Raw genomic sequence first — 9,896 nt, 5'->3', positions numbered from 1 at the left:
GTGCATATCCAACAATTAAGCGACTTTTAATAAAAAAAATTTTATTGGCAAGATACACGCGTCTACACTGGAAGCAGGTTTTCAAGGCTCTTTTATGGAGCGTCAGATAACTTTTAAACCTTTTCCAGGTTCTAGCAGGAATGGCCAGCATGACATCTACTTTCACGTAAAATGTAACAGCTTAATACGGCCTTCTTCATGGTACAAAGTAGGGGGTTTAACATTACACATAGAACCATTGGCAATGAAAATATTGGCTCACCCCAACAATCCAGGCGCGAACTTTTTAACGATTCCAGGTTATACCAGGTAAGATCTATCCTTTCTTGAATTCTTCAGCTAGCTATACCGTTCGTGACGAACGTTTTACATGGTACAAATAATTTTATAAAAATCACCATCTCAATCCAATAGTCGCATACCCTGGCCGAGCACTGATTATTAATGACGCGCGCGCTATATAGCGTGGGCGAGTTGCAATGGAGAAGTATTACGTTCTTGAATGTTTAATTCATCAACTTTTCAATGGTCAATAGTCCTTGTACATCATGCTAATAACTTTTTTTGATCACGTGATACATCTTTGTATTTTGTACATGTAATCAAATAAATATTTTGAAAAATGGTCATTATAAAAATTTCAAGTTGTTTGTTTGCAGTTCTCCAACGTTTATATAAACCTGTGGAAAAAACAGTCACATTTAAATTGGTGAATTTAAAAAAATCTTTATCACGCACACACTACACACACACACTACACACACACTATACACACACACACACACACACACACACACACACACACACACACACACACACACACACACACACACACACACACACACACACAAACACACTACACACACACACTTCACTACATATTCACATGAAAATAAAACACTACAAGGTATGGTAATGGTTGTTTACATTGGTTAATTTTGTGGTGTGCCACATATAGCAACAAGGGAAATGTGTATCTGTGATCAAGAATTTAATTTAGTTTGTAATATCAATCTTTGTCAACTAGAGATGAACTGGCTATTGGTAAAAAGCGAGGGGTAGCCAATGCCTTGGGACTCTTGTATGCTATGTGAGAAATCCAATCAGAAATACACAAATATATTTGAAACCAAATCCTAAATCCAAAATCATGTAAAAATAATGGAGAAAGTGAGTTTAACAAAGTAGACAATGATCGATCATGAATAACTAGAACAAGATGTAGATCAACAACTGTACAGGTAGTTACTAGTTAGCAATATCACTAAATGCTTTTAAAAATACATAAAGATTGGGAGTCTCGTATACGCCAGTTGGGTGCTTTGCGTGGGCGTTGGCAACCCCTCTGGTACACCATTTCTGTGTTTTGCGTGGGCGTTGGCTACCCCTCGGGAAAAATAAAATAATGAAAGACTATACAGAAGCTGATCTGTACAGAAGATGAGCCCTGCACAGCTACGTGGGCTTCTTTTTACAAAGCATACACTCACCTTATTTGCACATTGCCCAATCATCATCATGGACGCTTCCACCTCCCACCGTGCACTAAAGTAATAGAAACAAACATCATTAAGCATTAATATTATTATAGCATAACACAGCAACACAATATTACAGCATGATAAACAAACCAAAGTATTTATACAGAAAACTATGTCATAGACATTTAATCGTCTTTGAGCAAGGCCATTTTAACGAAGGCGCAAATTGGGCGTGGGCGGGAAATTCATTACATTCTTTTCGCCGTTTATAACTATCACTGGCAAACTAATGCATATACAATATCAAAGAACGTATATATTTAAACAGTTGTATGATACTTATAGACTGTTTTTTCACTGTCAACCACTTCTTGCGCGTGGGCGGCCCACCACCCCTCCCCTCCGCACCCTCCCACCCACTCACCCCCTATATGATATACGTGCTATACAGCTGAGCATATAAAAGTTGCTAAAATTAACAGGTTTTTGTAGAATCAGTTTTATTTTTAAAATTCTAATTGAACAAACAGTACATTTTCATACTGTAGCTGAATGACATTAAAATACATTGAATTGTCTGATATGGTGTGCGTGCGTGCGTGCGTGCGTGCGTGCGTGCGTGCGTGCGTGCGTGTGTGTGTGTGGTTGGCACATGTGGTCATTGGGTTGAGTCAGTTTCGTCTAACACACATAATATTTCTTGCGATCAAAAAGTATCTGCTATATACTCTATTGTACCTGCAGTACCATGAAATTGCTCTGCTGAAAGGATAAATTAATCTGCATGAATTTCTTGCCTACGATTTAACATTAGATGATTTTTATTATTATTAATTAGCAAAGCCCACCAGGGGCAACACGCTAATGTGCATTACAAATCACAAATTGTTTAGCTTATCTATAATGTTCTTAAAAGTGTCAAGGTTAATTGTGTCAATGTTGTCAATTTTCAAGTTATTCCAATCAATAATTGTTCTTGGCAGAAAAGAATACTTATATAAATCAATTCTGGATTGCAGTTGTGCAAATTTGAGGGGATTATTGGCACGAGTATATGATACAGGGGTTGGCTGGGGTAAACAATGGTTTGGTAGCACCAGTAAGTTTCTTACAATCTTGAATAATAATATAAGTCTAGCATTCCTTCTCCTACTTTTTAAACTTGGCCATTGAAGGTAATTAAGCATATCTGTAATACTGTGTTGTTGACTGGATCTGTGCCATGGCTTATTAAGAACAAATGATCAAGGTGGTTTAAACATTATTAATGATGAGCAGCTCACATATGCTAACGAACCCAACTCAGCAGTTGAAGTAACAATTCAAGAGTCAATAGTTTACTAACAGTATCATGATGGGACAAAACCACAATGACATTTTCTACAGGCCTGAACATTTACGTCAATAATAATGTGGTGTTTCCATATCAAATGTTTTAATGAAATCATGACTGCTGCGCATGCATTGCATGGTGTTGCACAGGCATGGACTGCAGGCGGAGCTGCAATTGCAATTAAAGCCGTCTAGTGCCTTTCCCATGGTCAGAGTTTTAAGTGGTGACTGCGAGGGTGATTGTACAAGTCACTCCTTGCATCTGTGGTTTTCATAACATGTTTGCTAGTTCATGCAAGTACGGTGGGACAAGAACATCCAAGGGAACATCATGAGACCTCGTCTCGTGCGTGTGACACCAATCTATGATCATAGATGGTAGAATATACTATGATCAGGCATAGCTATTTCAGGGTATGGATACATACAGCTGAGGATACAGCGTAGAGTAAGATGACACACTGGACAGTCAAGGCGCTACTCCACACCCGCATCCTTCACTCGATCCTTCAATATGGCAATAATAGCAGCGCTACCCAAACATGCGACTATACACGGTGATACTATTCAGGTATTGCCTGATATAACACGTGACTTTTCCTACTACCTGAATATATTACGAGAATCGGGTGGGCTACGCGAGACTACTGCTCGAGTTTCAGTTGGTGTTCTTTCCGTTGAAGGTACGTTCTTCACGTTGTCATAATAAATGTCATAGCTACCATCATCCTCAGAAACTGAGCTGGCAGTAGTCTCGCCCCCAGCCCTTAAGCCGGAACCGAGAAAAAAATCTATGCCAAAATTAATCCCCACATAAGTTAAGCTAACAGCGACGGACAATGGCCGAAGAAGACAGATCGAGCAGTGATAATTGTGAGTGAAGGATGGCTCAAAGAGTTGTATGCATGTCATGCAGTATACTGTCTTTGTTTTTTTTTCCTTCCTGGGCTTGATGGACTGCAGTTGCCAACCACCCCCAGCACTGATGGCATGTGCAGGTCAACTGAATAAAGGGCCTAACAAGAAAGACAAGGCCCAAACATTATTAAGCTAAGTGGGACTCCACTCTTACAAGATCCATTGGTGGTGGAGTCCTACTAAAGATGCCACTGTACTGTCGTTTGCATCTCTGTTCAGACTGCCAGCGTTGTGCAAGTTACTTTTTAAAAGTAACTAGTTACATATTACATATTACTTGCAACTGAACTATTTAGTTACAGTTACATATTACCCATAAAATAAAGTAACTATAATAATATTACATATTATATTACTTTGTGTCCACAGCCTTAAGCTGTCACATGTGAAACTACCACCTTATCACGTGACATGATTGCGTTGTTGGACAATGTGCAAATCTTGTTATAAGTAAGAAGCTGGTGAATAAGTTTCATTCAGTAGGCTTCGTTACTTTGTTGTGGCTAGGCGTTACTCAGAGGATAACTAACGAGACTAGTAACTTCGTTACTTGTAGTAATAATATTACGTAATATTAGACTCGTTACAGTAACTATATTACTTAGGTAACGCGTTACATTTGTAAGTAAAAGAACTTGAGTTATATTACCTGTTTTTATAGTGTATTTTGTTATATTACTTAAGTACAACAAAAGTAATAATATTATGCCAACACTGGTGACTGTATAGTGTCGTGCGTAGTGGTGTGCGTGCAGACTTTGCCATCATGCTAACCATACACACTACGCTATGCAGTGATGCACGGCGCTACGTGATTCGAACAGAGATGCAAACAACACAATGGGGTACATATCAAGAAGTTTGCGGACATTTGCTATACTTTTGTTCATGGCAAAAGTGCCAGCTGGAACAGGCATGTCCAATACATTTCGATTGAAAAACCATTAAAAATCAATTTCATTATCATGTATCGCCTACCTTGAGTCTGTTTAGTAACTTTTCGAATTTGATACGTGTAGAACAACTCTCTGCGAGTACAATGATACCAAAAGAAGTCCAATTCACGGAAATTTTGGTGCATCAAAATGGCCTAAACTGACCGGGTGTAGCAAATTTCCCCATACATTTTGTATTGGGCATTTCTGGGGCATGTAATAAAAGGCGTAATAACCCATGACATGTGATAGATACCTCAGATTCCGAACCAAGTTTGGAAAGAGCAGTGAATAGTGATTAAGATGAGCTATATATAGCAGAAGAAAATCAGAAGAAATTTAAGCTTGTCATTTTAAGGTTGAAAATCACTTACTTTTTCTATGGCGGATATTTGGAAAGGAACGCTCTGAACTATTTCGATGTCTTGACAGCCATTAACCTTCACTACATTAGTGTTACAATGAAACAAAAGCACTTTGAATTAGTTTTGCAGGTTAGTTTGTGAAAATTACAGTGTTCCGTGATTAGGGGTGGTCCATAATTTTCTGCTTTTTTGCAAGCGTACAAAGAGTACTCTTTTTTCTAACCACCTCCCCCCAGCCCAAAGCGTACTGTATAAATGTTGACACATGGATGTATTGTATAGCGGAACAAACACATGGATACTTTTTTAATATTGCAAAATTCATGTTTGGTATTTGTTTTGTCTTTTAGGCATCTTATCATTTTGATGCTTTCGAAGCTGATACCCTGAAAGAAACATTCCTACACACACAGCGGGCATTAGTACCTGATGCACATTTGCAAATGTGTGTACATACACATCATAGAACAGTTCTTGGCTACGTATCTTCAACGTGTTCATACAAAACCATCCCAATACTAGCAGTAGCAACAGTAGTACTAGTTTGTTGGGTATTCACCATAGTCTGAGGTGGACTGGAGTCAGGAGATGTGGGGGTACACTCTGCAGAGACAGGTTTTCTCTATAGGCAACCCACAACTACCACAACTTTGTAGTGTAAACAAATTAGTACTCACATAATCCAGCCTCCCATACCCAACAGTACTCCTAAACCCACGACAACACCTTCTGCAGGTAGAAAACAAAAGCAACAAGCAGTGTAGCTACAAGCTATTCAGTTGTATCAGTGTTAATTGCTAGGCTAAGACTAAAGAGAAAGAAAAGTAAGTGCTGTTATAAAAGTATATAAGCCTGTAGTACGTGTTATCACACTCATAACTGTCTTACCTGAGCTTTATCTTTCCTTTAGCTTATAAAGCTTCTTTTCATTGGTAGCTAACCCTAGCTACACTGTTTTCCAGAGTTTGCCGAAGCACAATTTCGTCCAATCATGTGTTGGCCTGGGCCCATGCATTAACAGCATCAGCTCGCTTTAGTAGCAGTAGAGGTTTACTACTAGAGCCTTATCACTACATTCGGATTTTTCTCGCCAACTCACATGATCGACATTTTAAAAAGCGTACATGCGATTTTACCCCCTTCCCCCCTAGCGTATGGTTTGTACGCTTGCGACAAAGCAGAAAATTGTGGACCACCCCTTAAGCAAAATAATGTCCATGCCATGTAGCAATCTTCTTCATATGGCACTCCAATATATCTTGTACTCTGATCTTCGTCCTTGGTCAAAGTGAAAGTCAAAAGTGAAGCTAGAATTTTGCAGCTGGTCAAAGAAAAAGCGTGATTTGTAAAGTGTATACCATGATTGATACTTATAGAATAGCAACATGAACTTGGCTATTTGAAGCCATACAATGCGTGATTTGTATTGTTTCTTGTACACACACAACGTGTAAAATGAATCCATACGCTACTTACATTAGAAGTGCTTCCCTTTCTCTTCAACACAAACCAAACAGAATTCTTCTAGCTTGTACCGTTTCATAGCTACGAGAGATTTTTTACAGAGCGTTTAAATCGTAACTAGTCCTCCATTTTCAATACCAGCACTCTGAAAACCATGCTGAGTAAACTTCAGGTTATAACTCATAGCTCTATGTTTAGTATTTTTACGTAGCTCACACAGAACACAAGTTAGCACTAAAAGTGTGGTTCATTAAATAAAACCTTGCGTTTCCATCGCCATAACTCACGAAGCCATAGTGCTACACGAAAAATCTAAACATAGCCCTGTAGAGAATTTATCAGCTGATCCCTGTACAAAATTTGAAGCCTCCACAGCTATCTCTCAAAAACTAGTTCTATTTTTAGTGTAGATGTGCAAAGATAATGCACGCCCAACAGTACTGATTTAATAACCACAGGCATTTGTGGTTTACACCACATAATATTCACATTCTATATACCAATAAATACAGAAGTTTTAGTCCCTTTCTGGTGAATATTCTTCAACATGTGTGGCTTTTAAAAAAGCCTTTGTGTGTTCTAGCACAGCATCACAAATAGTACAACAACTGACAGCTCTCCCTGGATTGGATGATGATATCTGGTGAAAAGTAGTGTTAATGTGAAATTCTAACAAAGAAGACGACTCACCTACAGCACTAAAGTGTTATCAGTTGACCTCCACCACACTAGAGAACACAATCTGTACACAACAACTAGCTAATGGTAATCACGACTAATCCAAAATAGATACTTGAATTAGTAGTGACTTCAAGGTGACAAAAACCTATGACTAATCCATATTAGCTGAATCAGCCATGGATCAATGTCACAGCTACTGAGACTCCAATATTACATAGTAGAGGGACTGGCTTGTTGATATCCCTGCAATGCAATTAGATGTTATCACAAAATTAATAATCATTTAGACTGTTTTACAACTTTTTTTAAATGCTCAATTATTTTACTATGCCATACTTTACATATAATACCTATAGACCTTAACCACTGTACATATTCATCATTTGACTTTACTGACTTATATTGTTCTAACATATGTTCATATGACAGACCATGTTCATCTAACCGCTTAGCCATACATTTGGTTGCAGCTTGTTTAAACATAAGCAATAGTTTTGACACTCTCTTCAATGTCTGGACTTGCAGTGTCCAGGTCCTAGCAAGCTTGTCAACCCCCCTAATGGTAAGTTCTGACAAAATACCAGCTAAACTACTGGCAGTAAAAATTTGCTCCATTGCACAAACATCCTCCAGTACCCTGTGAGCATTGTATGTGCTACCTGGAAATAGCTTCATGTATAAGTTAGTGATACCCAAACACCTCTTTTCAGAAGGAGTCCAATTTACAAAACATGCATAATTATCTTTTACTAATTTCTTACATTCAAAATATGTATCAGCAAAATGCAAGTTTATACTCTGCAGACGATTAAATAAGATGCCTCTTCTGTGCAGCTCTGCCAACAAAATAGGGAAATCAAATGTGAACCCATTATGAGCCACCAATACAGGGTAATGCAATAAGTTATAATGTGTATTTACTTCCTCTACTACATTACCTACCCACTTGCAGAAACATTTCCAACACTGCAGGAAATGAAGGCTGCCCATATAACATTTGTGCAGTGATGCCACATTTGTCTTGGATAGCTTTAATTATCCTGCGTGACATATTTGACAATGAACTGAAGTCACGGCATGCAATATTTACTGAATTAGGTACACCTATAACTCTTGCTGCAATTTCAACTATGTTGTCATCGTAAATGCTACCACCAGTAGCCTCACAATCATAAAAGATGAGTAAGGGATGCATGTCATCATAAGGAAGCCCTTCATCAGATGATAAAAATGAATCCTCGGTTGGTACCAGTTCACTTTCACAACACACAACACCAACCATTAGCTAACTCCCCCTCATTGATGTGTTCTTCCTCATCATTCAATCCGTCCTCGTCTTCTGCTTGCTCCTCTTCATCGTCATCACCAAGACCAGTTCCCACATATTCCGCAGTACTGTACCCTGCAGCTTTAAGAGTAGTAATAAAATGTTTTTCATCTTCATGCCTTTGTACTGCCTTTCTCTTAGTTAAACTTCTATAATGATGATGTAAATCACCATTTCTATGGTTACGTTGGCTAATCCATGCACTTTGTTCATGTAACATATATATTGCATTGCATTCTCTGGTACATCTATACCCATTTCACACATGCATATTAATTTCCAAATGGGACCTAGATTTTTATGACATATCGCCATATTAGTTTTGCAACAATAATGCACCGTATTTAAATCTACCTTCTTATTACAATATTTTAATGCAAGACCATGAAATCCTTCTAGTGAATTAGTAGTTAGCTTATCTTTGCTCGTCACATACTCCTGGGGCCTGTCTGACATATTTTGCAGCAACTCATAAAAAGCTTGAGATTGCTCAGCACACATAAGTCTATGTTTAGTACTATAAGGGGTGCCGTCATCATTCTTTTCAACGTGATATTTACACCACACAGAAGCATGCTCATCTTTGCAATAATGGTTATAAAAATTCATGACACCTTCAGAAAAAGCAGCAAGAGGATTGTCACTGTCCAAGACTTCAGAACAGGACATCAGGCACTTCAAAGAATGTTTTTCCCTATCTACAAATACCTTACTCATACGTTTACATTGTAAGCCATTCTGTTTGCATTTACACTTTAAACCCTTAATTTTACTTAAATCACTATGAAATGTTTTTGCTGTATGGTTACCACAATAAGTTATATGAGTATCAGGAAACTGGCTACATATGATTGCATTGGCAGAGGTATCATGATCCATGATAATTTGACCTATAGTAAAAACCACTGCTCTTTACATCACCTAAAATACTTAAAAGCATATCTCCCTCTGCACCAGAAGATGTGCCTTCCCAGTTAGCTCCTTTCCCTTTCTTGGTGCGATGGGAAAACCATGCAATTGAGTCGGTTTGGACATCATGCAAAGTGGCAGAGGCATTGTTCGAGTGGTGGCCACGTGTAAGATAAAAACCATCATAGCTAGGTTGCCATTGGTGTTGGTCACCACGTGCAATGATTTTGGCCCTAACCTGATCACATGACCACAATGCAAGTTTCTCAACATGTTTACCTACCCATTCTACCACACCCTCCCAGGTTGTATGGTGCATTACTGGCAGGCCCATCGTACCAAAAACATTGTCATACTCACTATAGTACCCGCCATTTAGCATGAATGCTAGTGCAGGATAATTCAAGTTCAAACACCTTGGCTTGGTACCAGTGTTGAAAATGCTGGGGTTACCCTTGGCTTGCAAAGTTACCTCCGAGCTAGA

General features: G+C 38.5%; 2 long non-coding RNA genes across 2 annotated transcripts in view; one reads left to right on the top strand and one right to left on the bottom strand.

Annotated features, from left to right (window-relative positions):
- Nucleotides 1-500: 500 nt before the first annotated feature.
- Nucleotides 501-1,874, bottom strand: LOC136257964 (uncharacterized). Its single transcript, XR_010702466.1, has 3 exons — nucleotides 1,632-1,874; nucleotides 1,491-1,545; nucleotides 501-680 (listed from the first exon to the last, which is right to left on the bottom strand). It is a non-coding gene; the product is annotated as an uncharacterized lncRNA (long non-coding RNA).
- Nucleotides 1,875-3,416: 1,542 nt separating this feature from the next.
- LOC136257516 (uncharacterized) overlaps nucleotides 3,417-9,896 on the top strand; it is a 33,905-nt gene continuing 27,425 nt past the window's right edge. Inside the window, exons 1-2 of the long non-coding RNA XR_010702047.1 lie at nucleotides 3,417-3,496; nucleotides 3,548-3,686. This is a non-coding gene — a long non-coding RNA (uncharacterized lncRNA). The remainder of the gene's footprint in view (nucleotides 3,497-3,547; nucleotides 3,687-9,896) is intronic.

Source organism: Dysidea avara, chromosome 6 (assembly GCF_963678975.1).
Source record: "Dysidea avara chromosome 6, odDysAvar1.4, whole genome shotgun sequence".
In the NCBI taxonomy this organism is placed as follows: Eukaryota; Metazoa; Porifera; class Demospongiae; order Dictyoceratida; family Dysideidae; genus Dysidea; species Dysidea avara.
Note: the sequence above shows the minus strand (reverse complement) of the source record. Positions and strands in the feature narration are given on the sequence as shown.